The sequence below is a fragment of the Corvus moneduloides genome, chromosome 8 (assembly GCF_009650955.1).
Source record: "Corvus moneduloides isolate bCorMon1 chromosome 8, bCorMon1.pri, whole genome shotgun sequence".
NCBI lineage: Eukaryota > Metazoa > Chordata > Aves > Passeriformes > Corvidae > Corvus > Corvus moneduloides.
In genome coordinates, this window is record NC_045483.1 from 2,250,923 (window position 1) to 2,265,998 (window position 15,076).

Consider the following 15,076-nt stretch of genomic DNA (forward strand, 5'->3'; position numbering starts at 1 on the left):
TTACAGGGATTAGAGAGAGCCAAGAGCAATTTTGGCTCCAGCCACCAGGTTCTCCAGATAATTTTGCACCTTTTGTTGGAATTAAACAAAGTTAAGGTTGGGAAAGACCTCCAAGATCACCAAATCCAGCCTTTGATTGAATCCCACTGTGCCACCAAACCACAAAGTGCCACATCCAGGCGGTTTTTGAACACTTCCAGGTTTTTTGAACACTTCCACCACGGCTCTGAGGAGCTGTTGCAATGTTTAACCACTTCTCACAGAATCCATTTTCCCCAATATCCAACCTGAACCTCCCCTGGTGCAACTTGAAGCCGTTTCTCCTTGGCTCAAGGGATAAATTGGACCATTCCTAGAAAACACTTGAGGGTTTGCAATGCAAAATAACAATATTATTTTTATTTTGATATTTGCTCCCATCCCTGGGGAGGCAGGAGCAGAGGTTCCCACTGGGCCTCAGCTTTCACACCAGTGTTCAAGTGGATGTTTTACCAGCTGGGGGTAAAAAGAAGCTTTTAAAGCACAAACCCGTGGATTTATCAGGTTTAACAGCGTGTCTGGGGGGAGAAAACAGCAGCAAAAGAGGGGAAATGACAAGGGTTATGGTGGATACCATAAATTATGTGTTTTCTTTGTTAAATCTCCAAGAAAATAAGATAGAAGCCACACAGGTGCCCCTGAGAAGGACCCTGCTGCTGGCTGGGGGTGTCTGAGAGTCAAACACCCCTCTCCAGGAGCGGTTTCATTTATCAAGGAGGTTTGTCAGCACATAAATTGCTGTTTTCCAGACCTGGCACTCGGGCTGCAATAGAGGGAAGGAAGCTGAGGATCCATAACCATCCATCTCCATTTGTCATTCCGGGATGAGAGGGGAGCAGGGCCCCATCTCCAGCGCCAGATTTTGCTCTCTGATACCATCCTGGGAGTTACTCCTCCCCTCCTCTCCCTTTACTCTGCTCCCTCAGTCCTGCCCTTACAAGCTGAGACTTGCTCAGTTCCTGCATTTTGAAATAAATTGGTTTTATTTTTCCAGCACTTCGCTGGAAATGAAACTTTGCACAGGTGAGAAAAGCACAAAAATCCCATTCAAAGCCACATTTAAACATCAAGGAGGTTTTAAATGTTATTTTCAGCCTCTTCTGGTACAACTGTCCCAGTTCTCCCTGCAGATCCGAAATGATATTGGATTTTGATAGCACCTCTGGGTTTAATGTGAGATAATGAATGAAACGTGCCCATAGATGGGAAAGGATCCTGCCAGCAAGGGGGAATTCCAATTATTTCTCTGCAGCCAGAGGGTGACTACTTCTAATCTGGAAATAACTTCCACTGTTGAAACAAAGGAAAAGGAGCTGCAGCTTCTGGTTAATTCTGGGGGGACTATTCAGCTGGTTTTTAATGAAATGCAGGTTGAGAACACTTTTTAGGCAATTTATTGCATGGGAAAGGCTGATGGGAAGCTACAAGATGCAGGAGAGAATCCAAGTCCTTAATCAAAGAAGGTGCAGCAGATAATAGTCAGGTGTAAGAAAGGACTTTAAAAGGGCAGCACATTTTGGTCTTCCTCACAAAGATTCTTAAAGGAGAGCCAGGGAACAGAGCATCGACCTTTTCTGGAGATAATTCACTTCATGCCTCTTTTCTCTAAGGAAGATGTCATCACTTATTCCAAGAAATGTTCTCTGGCATGGACTAGCAAGAATAAAGCCCAGAGGTTGATTTCATCATTTATATTGATTTATTACACCTGTCCAAAACAATTTCAAGAGGAAATATTTTCTCTGGTAAGCTCTGAAGTCCCAACCATGCCCTGGCAAGGCTGCAGAAAGCCTCTTGATCACATACAAAATATTCCCTGGCAATCCTGAAACCCAGAAAACAGAGAGACAAGCACACTTTTTGTACATGGAGCCGTGCCCAAGATGAATTTTGAGGCAAGTGTGTTCATCTGAAAGTCATGAAGCAGCTTGAAGAAGGGTTTAGTCTGGGAGGCTTTGCTCTCCTGTAAATCATGAGCAGCTGGAGCTACTTGTTCACGTTCATTGAGGCTGAGAGCACCCTCATTCTCACCCAGGGAGTCCAAGGAGGGGTTTATTTCCCCAGGTTGAAAGAAAAGATCCCTCAGGTGTGACAACAGAGTGGATAAATCATTGCAGTGATTTAATTACAGCTGGCAAAAAGAAACCCCCTGCATTTCCAACACTTAGGAGTTCATTTTCGTGGCACACCAGGCTAAAACATCCAGAAATAAATGTTGGAATAGAAACGTGTTCATCTGGGGCTGAGCCTCCTCCTCCCCCAGTGGCAGGTGCTTGGCTGGGCAGGGATGGGGAATGTGCCTGCAGGGATTCTGCTTCCTCCAAATCCTTTCCAGAGGGAAATATTGAACATTCCTGCCTGGACGTGGCAGGCAGGTTTCTGTTGGAGTCCAGCAAATAAAAGGGCTCAATTTGTCAGTGTCAGGATGGGGCAGGGATCTTCTTTCCTTCAAGCAGTAAAAACCTCCCAGCAGCCAGTGGTGCTGAAAACCAAGATGGGACCAGATGGAAAGAGCCTCTCCATCAATTAAAAAAGGATCCACTTTCAAAAAGGGGGTTTAGGGTAAGATATGGGAAATATATTCTGGATAATGTTATAGATAGTATTTAAATTATTGTTATTTAAATATTTCCGACAGGGTAATGAACTGCTAAGTGGCAAACAACTCCAACTAAATGTGTACAACTCCAATGGAATGGGTTGGGTTTCATTGTGTATTTCCAAAAATTCCAAGCTTAAGGGAGATAAAATTGGGACTGTTTGGCCTGGGGAAGAGAAGGCTCTGGGGAGAGCTCAGAGCCCCTTCCAGGGCCTAAAGGGGCTCCAGGAGAGCTGCAGAGGGACTGGGGACAAGGGATGGAGGGACAGGACACAAGGAATGGCTTTAAGATGAAGAAGGGGAGATTTAGATGGGATATTGGGAAGAAATTGTTCCCTGTGAGGGTGCCCAGAGAAGCTGTGGCTGCCCCTGGATCCCTGGCAGTGTCCAAGGCCAGGATGGATGTGGCTTGGAGCAGCCTGGGACAGTGGGAGGTGTCCCTGCCCATGGCAGGGGGTGGAATGGGATGAGCTTTGAGGTCCCTTTCAACCCTGTTCCCCGCTCAGGATGGGCTGTGTTTGATCAGATCCAGCCAGGTTCTCCCAACCTGGCCCTTATTTCACATTCCAGTGACCTGAGGAGCACTCAGGTTTCTCTGTGCATCCCAGGAATGAGCAGTTGGCTTTTACAAGCCCATTGCTGCGTTTTATCCCACTTTTATGTGGATGGGCATGGAGAAATAAGGAGAGCTCCTGCTGCTTTCCCCATCCTGGATGTCCTGTTAAGAGCTATCAAATCTCCTTCAGCTCGGTTATAAAACTGACTCAGAACAGCTTTTCTCGAGTTCCCAGAGAAATGTTACCAACAAAACCCCCACACAATTTATCAGCTCAGCTCTCACTCAGCTGAGACGAGGCACAAACCCCAAATGCTCATATCAAACACAAAAAATCAAATATTAATGGAACTCTGAAAAACACTGTTAGAAAAACCTCACTCCACTTCCAAGGCACCTTGGCCAGAACTCCCAGAGGAACTGAATGCCTCTGGAAGTCCTCCACAAAGTTTTAAGGGCACAAAGGGTTCTCACATCAATCCCCAAGGATCTCAGTCTACTTTGGAGTAGCCCTGCAGAGAGCACCCACATTCCAGGGCAGTAAAATGGAGCAGCTGGGGACTTTAAAAAAGCTGTGACTGAATTTCCTGAAAAGTCTCCAGAGTGTTTAAAAATATATAATAAAGGATTTTCCCCTGGGCATGAGGTTCAGGTAAATGGGAGAGCCCTCCAGAAGAAGAGGGTTGAAAGGAATTCTCTGCTTACAGGAGCCTCTGATGAACACGAGGGTGTGAAATGGGGAATAAAGAGATGGCAGAGGTCACTGAGGTGCAGGGGAGGGGTGAAAGAGCACAGGAAATTCTGGAAGGGAGCAGAAGCACCCAGGAATGCTGTAGGGTCAGGATTCGGGATCACCAGAGGCAGCAGTGCCCAGCAGAGCTCTGCTCCCAAACCCTGCACTGAGCACTTCATGCACTGCCAGAGGCTGTGACAGGGACTGGAAGATTCATTAACCCACAGGCTGTGCTTCTCTTTAGAAGCCTTCTTGCTACGCTGCCCAAAACTCTCCAGCTGCTCTTAAAGCAAAGAATCCTACAAGGAAATCAGGGTTTGATGGGAGCCAAAGCTTCTCTGCAAAGCTGGGTTTGGTGCAGGTGTAGGTGTTGCCTAAACTAAGAGGAGCCTGCACAATTTCCTCAGGATCTGAACCATTCCCATCCTTTTCGTGGTTGCTGGCTCACACAGTAGCCTCCCCACACCAGTTACCTGGGGAATTCAGTTCCAGAGCTAACCCAGCATCTCCTCTGCTGGATTTTTTATGTCTTAACAATTCACGTGGCATCAGGGGTGGGGCTGAAAAAATTCAACAACTTCAACTCCAAACTAATGCTCTGGGAAAATCAGGTTTTCATTTCAGGGCTGTGCTACACATCCAAGCCTCACTGAGGTCAGTTCTGTTCTGCACAGGCCTCTGCAGGGAATGGGAAGACTCAGCAGACATTCCCAGTCAGAATTTGTCAGTCCCGAAGATCAGCACGGGGCTTAAATGTAGAAAACCACTTTGCTTTTTCTGCTGCTGCAGGATAAAGCCTGTCCAAATTACAGTGAAATAAATAAATAAATAAATAAATAAAGGTTTTATTGCAGCAGCAGTTTGGTTGAAAACCTCTTTTTCCTGACATTGGCATGTCTGTTTTGATGTGACTGCAATGACAAAAATACCACTGCAGGCTGCAATAGGTGTAAAGGCACTTCACCAGAGCCGAGGTAAAGAGGAAAACAAGTAAATAAAGGTTCTTAAAAGAGTGCTCAGTGGAGCATGAAGTGAGAATATCCTGAGCTAAAACATGGGGATTTATAGGCTCGCTTCCCTCCTCCTGCCCATCTCCAAAATGTGTTTTACCCTCTGGTGCCAGGGATGAACTTCTCCCTCTGTCTGTACAGAAAGGAGAATTTCAGCCCATGTGGGAAACATTTGGACAAGCGTCCTTTCCTGAAAGCAAAAGAAAACATTTTAAGACCCACAACTATTTTGCCTGGGGAAATTTCCTCTTAATCTTGCCACTGACACCTCTCTCAGACGCTTCCCAGCACTTCAAACCACGCGAGGGGCCAGCAGCAGCTATTCCCAAGGTATTTGGTTTCTCCCCACAGGTTTTTGCAGCGATTAAGTGACCTCAGATCTGAGGGCTGCTCTTCCCCCGGAGTGACAGGTAATTGAACAGGAGTGCAGGAGGGGCTGAACAAAGATGTTTGCTGCAGAGCAGCTCCTTTTCCCCGCCAAAGAAAACCTTTTCTACCCTGCAAATGGGGTAAAATTCTCAGCTAATACTCTCTTGTAATGTTTCAATGATGCCATGAAGATTTTTTGCCTTTTCTTTTATATCCCTGTTATACCTTTTTACAACTTCAGTATTCTCAGTGCTTTTTGCCTACATTCTTGCACTTGTTTGTCAAGCTGAGAGACTCAACATTTTAGAAGCTTCGTAGCCAGGGATCAGTGTGCCCCAGAGCCCAAGGTCCTCTCCAGAACACATTCTGTAAACCAAGATAGAACCATCCAGGGGAAGGCTCCTTGGGGAGGGGGGCTCACTTGAGCCTCTCATTGGGGAACCTTTGATAGATGTGCTAATTAGTAAAACCTATAATGATATACCAGATCTTTTGGGGCATTTTTTGGGTGGGGTGCATTTTGGTGCATATGACCTGGACATGTGCACCTAAGGATCCTTAAAATAAATACCAAGGTAAAATCCCTTTTCCCCTTCTAACCGTGTTTGACTCTTGATTTTAAGACCAGGAAAAGGCATCATCATAATAAAATATAATTGCAGAGTCAGATTAGACTTAATTAAGAGAAGCAGCAAAGATGGTTTTGTGCATCTTGTGAGCAAGGCTGCTAAAACTGAGCAGCACTTGGACAAAGAGTGGCTTTTGGGGAGCACTCAGCTGCAGCCCCTGGCACAGGGTGATACCCAGAGGAAAGGGGGTGTCACTGGAGGGAGCTGCTCTCCTTGGGAAAACAGAGCCTGCCCTTGCTTTCAGTCCCTCTGCCAGGGAAACGCTTCCAGGTGTTGCAGGTGTTGCATTTGTCCACTCCTGAGACAGAAACTCCTTTCTTGTCTGACACCATCAACTCACAGCAATGCCTTTATGCAGACAGAAAAAAGCCAAGTGGCTGAAAAACTTTTAGGGATGGAAATGACAAAGTCCCCAAGGGTCTTTCCCAAAATCCCTGTTGTGGACACTGAGCTGGGCCCTGGGGATTCCCTCTCTCCAGGGCTTGTGTTCGGTTCCAGGCAGCCCCAGGTTGGGTCTATTTTTCCTCTCTCCTGCAGTCACAGAATGATTTCGTTTGGAAAAGCCCTCTCAGACCACTGAGCCCAACCATTCCCAGCACTGCCAAGGCCACCACTGCCCCACGTGCCCAAGTGCCACATCCACAGGGCTGTTCAATCCCTCCAGGGATGGGGGCTCCACCCTGGGACCCTGTTCCAATGCCTGACCACCCTTTCCATGAAGAAATTTTCCCTAATGTCCAATCTGACCCTCCCTGGCACAGCTTGAGGCTGTTCCCTCTCTCCCTGCCAGTGGACACTCTGTTGCTGGAGCCGGTTCCAGATGCTGGGGAAGGAAGCTGGATTTGGCATCCCAAGGCTGTGAAATCCCTGCTTGGAGCCTGCCCCCACTGCCAGGGTTTCTGGAGGGCAGTGGAGATCCAGGAGCTGGGAACACCACCCGGAACTTCAGCAGGACAGGATTTATCCCAGCCCTGCTGAGAAACCTGCACAGAAATTGCTGCACTCCCAGGAGCTGGATGGTGTTTGATAACAGACTGGGAATTTATTGGGAATTTCCATTAGCGTGTTTCAGTCTTGGAGCTGTTTAAAGGCTTTGCAAATTCTCATTCACTCTGGCTTTAAATTATTCAGCTTTTTATTCCAGGTTAGCCGGGTCAGTATTTTCACAGGTGAGACATGGGAAGGGTGCTGCAGGTTGCTGCTTGCTCTCAGCTTCCCACCCAGGAAATAAAACAAATTCTGGGAACATGGAAAATCTGGAGAAAATTACTCTGAGGTGGCAGCTTTACAAAATAAAAACTATCCTGTTTATATCACCATCTGTAAGAGGGAACTGTTTTTAACTTGACTTCTCAGTCCTCTAAACCAGATTTCCTTCTTTAGGAATTATGTTCCCCTATTCTTAGATCCCTTCAGCACCTGAGCTAACAGATCAAACAAGTGATTTTTGAGCACTGCAACATTTCTGATGGAATGAAGCAAGGTCCTGAACTCAATATCAATGCATTGCAGACAAGCAGAGAAATACTGTGATTGCTTTTCTAATCAGTACCAACATTCCCAAGTATCCTACTTTCTAAAATTGGGAAAGCTGAAGGTGGAGGGAATCTCTGAGTAGAGATAAATTAAACAGAGCTTTTATAACAGTCATTTGGCACTGCTTTCCAGCTCTTTCCCCTTGGCTCCTCCACAAGACTTTAAAGCATCAAGTGACTCCTGCCTGAGACAAAAAAAGGAATGAGTGAAGGAATTGTGAAGAGGAGGTAGCAGCCAGATCTCCAATTATTTTCCAGATCTCTCATTTTCAGAGAATCCTGGACTGGTTTAGTTTGGAAGGGACCTCAAAGCCCATCCAGTGCCACCCCTGCCATGGGCAGGGACACCTCCCACTGTCCCAGGCTGCTCCCAGCCCCAGTGTCCAGCCTGGCCATGGGCACTGCCAGGGATCCAGGGGCAGCCCCAGCTGCTCTGGGCACCCTGTGCCAGGGCCTCACCTGGAAGAATTCCTTCCCAATATCCCATATAAATCTACCCTTTTTCAGCTTAAAGCCATTTTCCAAATCTCTCATTTCACTTCCTCAGTGCCCTCAGAGCCATTTTAGAGCATTTCCTATCCCATCCCTGAGCACCAGCTGTGAAAGGCAGCAGATCAGCCTCGATCCAAGTGATCCCTGCTTTGAAATGTTCCAGGAATTACTCAAGGATTCGCTTGATCGCTGCTATTTCCACACCCCCGAGTTCCAAGGAGCAGTGTTTTAGTGGACAACAGGTTTTCCATTGTTGTAGGGATGGGTGAGCCAGTTCAGAACAGGACTTGGAGGAAGGCTTTTCCATGCCCAGTTTGCTCCATGCCCTTGGATGCCTCCAGGCAGTCACTATCCAAGGCCTTCTCTTCCCACTCCCTGTCTCCAGGAGCTTGTGGCTCTTTTCCACCACAAATGACCCCACAACCAGTGCTGGGCAGCAATGGGACAAACCCCTGGAATCCCTCCGTCCCCTAAAGTTTCCTCAGGATCTCAACCCTTCCAGTCCTTTTCGTGGTTGTTGGCTCACACTGTATCCTCCCCACACCAATTACCTGGGGAATTCAGTGCTCCCAGCATCTCCCCTGCTCATTTTTTTTTGTCTTAACACTTCATGTGGCATCAGGGGGGGCTGAAAAAACTCAACAACTTCAAATCCAAACCAGCTCCGGGAAAATCAGGTTTTCCCTTCAGGTCTGTGCTACAGTTTTAAGCCTCATTAAGGTCAGTTCTGTTGGGCCAAATGTTGCTGTGTGACACCATCCCTCTTATCCAGGGCGTGAGGAATGCAGCCAGGGAGAGAGGAGGTGCTGTAGGATGCAAAGGAAGCCCTCAGGTTTGGGACAGACTGGGGGACCTTGGCTGAAATGCCACCAGGCTGAGCCCACATAGAGATTTCCAACACACCTGGGCTGAAGCAAAGCACAGCAACCCAAATTCTCCCTCCCAGGTGCTTCCCCTCAGCCAGGGATCTGTTTTCCATCAAAAAATCGAGACCCTGGAAGCAGAAAAAGGAAAGGAACGTTTCAACACTTCACCATTTGTGATGTTTCTGCATTTTGATGCCTGGGCCAGAGGTGAAAAGGCAGCAAAATATTATTACAGGGGATTCTATTGACTGTAAACAGTCTGAGGCTCTTTCAGCTGCTCGCTTGGGAGGGCAGACAGGAATCTTGACGGCTTTTACAACTGGGGAAATCACCCAGACTAGGATTTTATGTCTAAATGTTTACAGCAAGCGATAGCTGCAGAGCCGAACGTGCCATGGCCTGGGGGTGGCACGGGCAGCTGCTGGCACTGATGCCTTTTCCTGGTCTTAAAATCAAGAGTTATACACGGTTAGAAGAGAAAAAGGGATTTTACCTTGGTATTTATTCTTAAGGATCCTTAGGTGCACACGTCCAGGTCATATGCATCGAGATTCACCCCACCGAGTCTTTCCCTGTGTCTCTCTTCTCTTCTTCCCCCCAGCATCGGGTATAACATTATAGGTTTTACTAATTAGCAGATCTATCAAAGATTCCCCAATGAGAGGCTCAAGTGATCCCCCCTCCCCAAGGAGCCTTCCCCTGGATGGTTCTATCTCAGGTTACAGAATGTGTTCTGGAGAGGACCTTGGGCTCTGGGGCACACTGATCCCTGGCTGCGAAGCTTCTAAAATGTTTTGTCTCTCAGCTTAACAAACAAGCCCAAGAATGCAGGCACAAAGCACTGAGAATACAGGAGTTGTAAAAAGGTATAACAGGGGTATAAAAGAAAAGGCAAAAATCTTCATGGCATCAGCACCATCCTGCTGGAACAGCCACTCGTGATCGAGGCAGCTGCTGGGTCACAGCTCGGACATTCCAGCCAGCCCCAGGCTGGGGGGCAGAAGGCAGCGAGCCCTGGCACAGAGGGTGGTGTCCAGGAGGAGTCCAGGACCCCAAATCCTCCCCCAAGGGAACACCCAGGGCTGCAAGCAAACCAAGCCCTTCCCACTTTAGCAGAGCCAGGTTTGGGTCCCAACTTCAGGTCTGGAAACCTCCTGGGAAGCACAAACCGGGCTCCAATCTCAGTTTTCCAAGTCATTCCTTACTGAAGCAAAGCCAGCAGAAGTGTGGGAATAATCACCCACCTAAACCCACAGCGTGATCTCACTTAGTCCACGTTTTCAAGAAGATTCAAACCCACTTTCTCTTCCAAGTTTCTACTCCTGCTTTCCAAATATTTGGGAAATAAAGCTGGGAAATTCTAGACTTGCTGTTAAAACCTTCTTGAAATGTTCATAACAAGTAAAATTCTCATGCTCAGAGGAATCACATGAATTAAAACTCCACAAAAAAGGGCTGGGCATGGAAGGATTCAGGCAGCACTGGGGGGTTTTCACTTCAGGAGCACAGATCAAGATAACACCAGGTGGAAAAAGAGAGGGAAAGCTGGGACTCAGAGGAATTTATCAACCAGCCTCTCCAGGGGTTCTAATCCAAAAGGTTTCAAAACTTAATTCCTAGGCAGAGAGGTTTTAGTAAGAAGCTCAAAGCATTTTTTTCAGGTTCCTCATAGCAGCTTTTATTGAGGAACCAAATTCTTCTGAAACTTCGAAATGAGTTGGAGAGAAACTTAATTCCAAAAGCTAATAATAATAATAGTAATAGTAATAATAATAATAATAATAATAATTCACAATAAAAGAGTGTGTTAAACACCTACCTCTGACAGGACTGAGCTCTTCAGTTTCCTGGTCCTGGTTGGAAGGTTGAAATAAGGATAATTCCTGGTTTATCCTGTACCAAGGATTACACCCTGAATGTTCCAAGGAGTGGATTGATTCCTTTAGCCATTGGTTCTTCTCATCCCTCCCTAAGAAAAAACTTTTCAAGCAGAGGAAGAAGTACAAAACAAATATATTAAAGCACACATATTTCCAGTTCTGGCTCCTGCACTGAGCTCTCCACCCAAAATAAACTGATTTTCCAAAAAAACTTCTTCAAAAGGACTGAAAAATAAACATTTGCCATGGCTGGGGTTGCTCTGTGGGAGGAGCTGAGGGAGAAGCAGGAAGAACAAGTTGCCTATTTAACACCTTTTATTATTTAATTGACAAAGCCAGATTTGGGGAGGGAATGGGAATTGCTGTTCTCCAAGCAGGTGATGCCAGGCCTGGGTAGAGGAGCACAGGTTACAAGAGGAAGCAGATGAGGATAAATCCCAGCTGGGCCTGTGGTCAGGGCTGATCTTTGTACATCAGCAGGTGAATCCTTTGCCAGCTGATTTTTAAGAAAATCAAAATTCGAAACAAATCCCCCTTTTGATTTTTCCAGATAAAGAAACATGAAGCAAAAATTTTATGCCCCACAGCCCGTGGATTCCCTGCTAGCAGATTTTCAAGAGAATATTCTCAGCTGAAGTTTGACTCCACACTCATTTTAGGCTGTTTGAGTTTTGATTGCTTCTCCCAGAATTCTGGTAGTGCTGGACACCTAAAAAATAAAAGAAATTATTCTGAAAAACAAGTGAGAGGTGCCAGTCCAGATCTGAGGAGCTTTTAATGCACACCCATAGTTGGACTCTGCCAAATTTTCTTTGAACTTGTGGGGTGTGTGGTGCTGGTGTCAAAGAGATGTGGCTGTAGTTGAAATATTTGCAACTTCAATTGCTTTAGGGATAAATCCTTGCCTGGGTAGATGTCACAGAACAAATGGTGCAGGCTCCTGCTCTAAAAGGATCAGGAAGGACTTTTGTCTCTATAAATAATTCTGCTTTAATTTGCTCAGAATTTATTGCTGCTGCCTTCCAATTTCCACTGTGCCTTGATTTTATTTCTTCCTACCCAAACGCTCTTATCAGCCTCTGGGCTTTGGGAAGCAGCTTTGGGAATGGGGTTTGTACTTCAAGGTAAATATTTTTCACTTGTGATCTGTAAGATCCACTTCCTCCTGGTTTATTTTTTTATCTGTTTCTTTATTTAAGATTTGTTGCAGGCTCAGCTTTTTCATCCCACTGCTTTCTTGCAGGGAAATGGGCACAGTTTTGCCCCTTGGCTGTGCCTTGGTTTTCCTTCTTCAAGGGACAACGGCACCACCCTGAGAGTCAGGGAATTATGGAATGGTTTGGATTGGAAGGGACCTTAAATCCCATCCAGTGCCACCCTTTTCCATGGGCAGGGACACCTTCCACTAGCCCAGGGTGCTCCAAGCCCCGTCCAACCTGGCCTTGGGCACTGCCAGGGATCCAGGGGCAGCCACAGCCTCCCTGGGAAACCCATTCCAGGGTTTCACCACCCTCAGAGGGAATGATTTCTTCCCAAAATCCCACTAAATCTCCTCTCTTCCCATTTGAAGCCATTCCCCCTGAGCAGACAGGCAGTAATTACAATTACAGACAGCACAGGCTGTCAGGGAAAGCAGAATATGAGCAAGGGTGGTGTTGGCCTAATTAATAATGCAAACACCAGGAGCTAATTTTACCCCAAGTATGATCATTAAAATGTAATTTATCCCCAGCAACTGCTGGCATGTTTTTATGGAGATTACTCAGTGCAGCAGCATTTCATCAGTGGCTCTCAAGGACAATATTTGTTTTAAAACGAGAGGCTGCCACCCTGATGGAAAATAATGAGCCTGGAATGCAAGAGGTTGCAAGTGATCTCTGGAAATGAGGTGAAAACAGCGTTGTCCTCTTGAAGTTGTCCTTGGGCGGGTTGGCATCCTCAGCCAGGTGCCAGGGAAACCTGGGATTTCACAGTGCCCCTCATGAAGAAATAGGAAACTGCAAACCCGAGAGGTTCAGAGGGCAGAGGTGGCCCCAAGCATCTCGTTTCAGCCTCAGCAACAAACGAAATTCAGCTGTTGAGATGAAGCCTGTCCAAAGTGTGGACAGAGAAGGATTTCTCCTTAAAATCCGTGTCAAATATGGAATTATGGGTGGTGTACTTTAAAAAAAAAAAGGCAACAAGCAAAACAAAAAAGTGTTTCCAATAGAAAAGGAAACGGGAAGTGATGAATTCCCAGGGCTCAGCCTTGAGCACTCACCTCACCGAGTATTCCCAAAGTTTGTTCCTCAACCAATCCTTTGGCATCGCTTTCAGAGTCCCCAAGCACTGCAGCCAGGGACAATAAAGAGATGTAATTCCGAGGGATGTAAATCTTGTGCGTTACCAGACTTTTGTTTTGAGTCACTGCAGAACAGCACAAGCTCCTTTTTATTCCCAGAAATTCCCTTACAACCAACTCACGCTGGAGAGAAATCCCGAGTCTCTCGCTCACCTCAGCCTCAGCTCCCACTCGTGACTTTAAACCCAGGGAGGAGAATTAAACCCGATTATCTTGGTAGGTCTAAAACCAACTGGACGCTGAGATCCTCTGGGGAAAGGGAAAGTTAATTAACAGTGAATTATCTTGAGAGAGTCGCTGTGAAGCCCCGGGGGCCCCAGGCAGAGCCATTATTGCCTCATTTAAGCTGACAGTGGCTGTCACCTCCTCATTTCCAGGGCAGGACTCAGCTCCTCATCATTTATTTTTATTTCTTCAGAGCTTTTTTTTACTCTGTTGTTTCCCCCTTCCATTTAAAGACTTAATGAAATTCTTCCTGCATTAAGAATTCCATCCTTGTGCTGGATGATTTTTCTTCCTAAAAAATATATCCAGATCCAAACAACATCACCCCCTTAATGGGATCTCCCACAGCTACAAACCAGCCTTTGCTTGGCTTGATTTTTATTTCACAGCCTGATGTTTCAGGGTGTTCTTTCTTTCCTTACCTCATCTCTACTCCCAGTGCTCTGGGCTGGTGACAAGCTGGGGATCGGTGACAGGTTGGATTGGATGATCCTGGAGGTCTTTTCCAACCTAAAAGATTCTGGGATTCTGTGGAAAGAACCCCTTTGCCTTAAAGGATGGGACACAAAAGCCCTAAATCTCCATGGCAGTGGCTTGGCTCTGCTGTAGGCACAGGGAAACTCAGCTGAGCAGCTGAAACTGGGTCAGTAAAATAAAAATTCAACAAATCCATCTGGGATTTCAGGTCATTCCAGTCTCCTACCCCACATCCTCTCTCAGAGCAGAAGGCAGGAGGGGTGAATATAACCTTACCTGTACTTCTTGAGATAAATTAATGAGTTTCTGCCGTCATTTGCAGTGAGAAATACGGAGAGTGAGGGTTATTTTCAGGATCTCAGGAGTGTGAGAAAACATCAGGAGGACGAAAAATCTCCCCCCTTTGTTGGGCTATTTTCCAGCCAGCAGGAGAAAACTGTTGGAAGTTACTCTGAGAATTGATGGCCACTGGTAAAAAGTGTTGCTGTGATTTGGGTCCCTGTGAGTTACAAAAGCCATCATTGTGCTCTTGGCTATCAGCTGGCTCACGGATCCAGAGCTGGGTGATAAGTGGTGCCTTAACCAACCTGTGACCCCACAAACATCTGTCTGTGAGGTTCTACTCCCGTGCTGAGAAGGGCAGGTCCCCAGAGGGGTGTCCTGGGCAGAGGTGGCACCACAAAGAGGGACAGAAAGAGGTGGCACTGCTGACACCCTGAAGGGGACAAGGTCCAGCCTCTGCAGTCCCTCACTCACTTCTGAGGCTACAACATCATTTAAACCTTTCCAAAATATGCAGGTGGGAAGCTTTGGAAAGGCAGATTATTTTGGGGAAAAAGGAAACTATGAATTACAGAATTTGTGTCAAGCTTGAAGGAGTGAAAAATTCCATACTCATGAAAATCTCTCCTCCTGCACACCCAGAGCAGCTGGGGCTGCCCCTGGATCCCTGGCAGTGCCCAAGGCCAGGCTGGACATTGGGGCTGGGAGCAGCCTGGGACAGTGGGAGGTGTCCCTGCCCATGGCAGGGTTGGCACTGGGTGGGTTTTGAGGTCCCTTCCACCCAAACCAGTCTGGGATTCCATGATTCATTCCAGTATAGACCAGTATGGTTCTGGTGTCTCTATTTAATTCTGGCACTATTTAATTTTATAGACATATTCCATATGTGCTGCATGTCTTACGTGCTTTAATTCCCCAATTATCTGGACAATCTGGATAGTTCCAGCACTATTTGAAAGGCAGAAGAGTTATTATGTGGCAGATGATGAGTCAGAAACTCAGAGTACACATACCAAGATAAATGGAAACTGGGAGATGCCACC

The 15,076-nt window shown here is 46.6% G+C and overlaps 1 long non-coding RNA gene across 1 annotated transcript in view; it reads right to left on the reverse strand.

Annotated features, from left to right (window-relative positions):
• Positions 1-14,686, reverse strand: part of LOC116447610 — a 32,364-nt gene extending 17,678 nt beyond the window's left edge. Inside the window, exon 1 of the long non-coding RNA XR_004241606.1 lies at positions 10,648-14,686. This is a non-coding gene — a long non-coding RNA (uncharacterized LOC116447610). The remainder of the gene's footprint in view (positions 1-10,647) is intronic.
• Between the last annotated feature and the right edge of the window lie 390 nt (positions 14,687-15,076).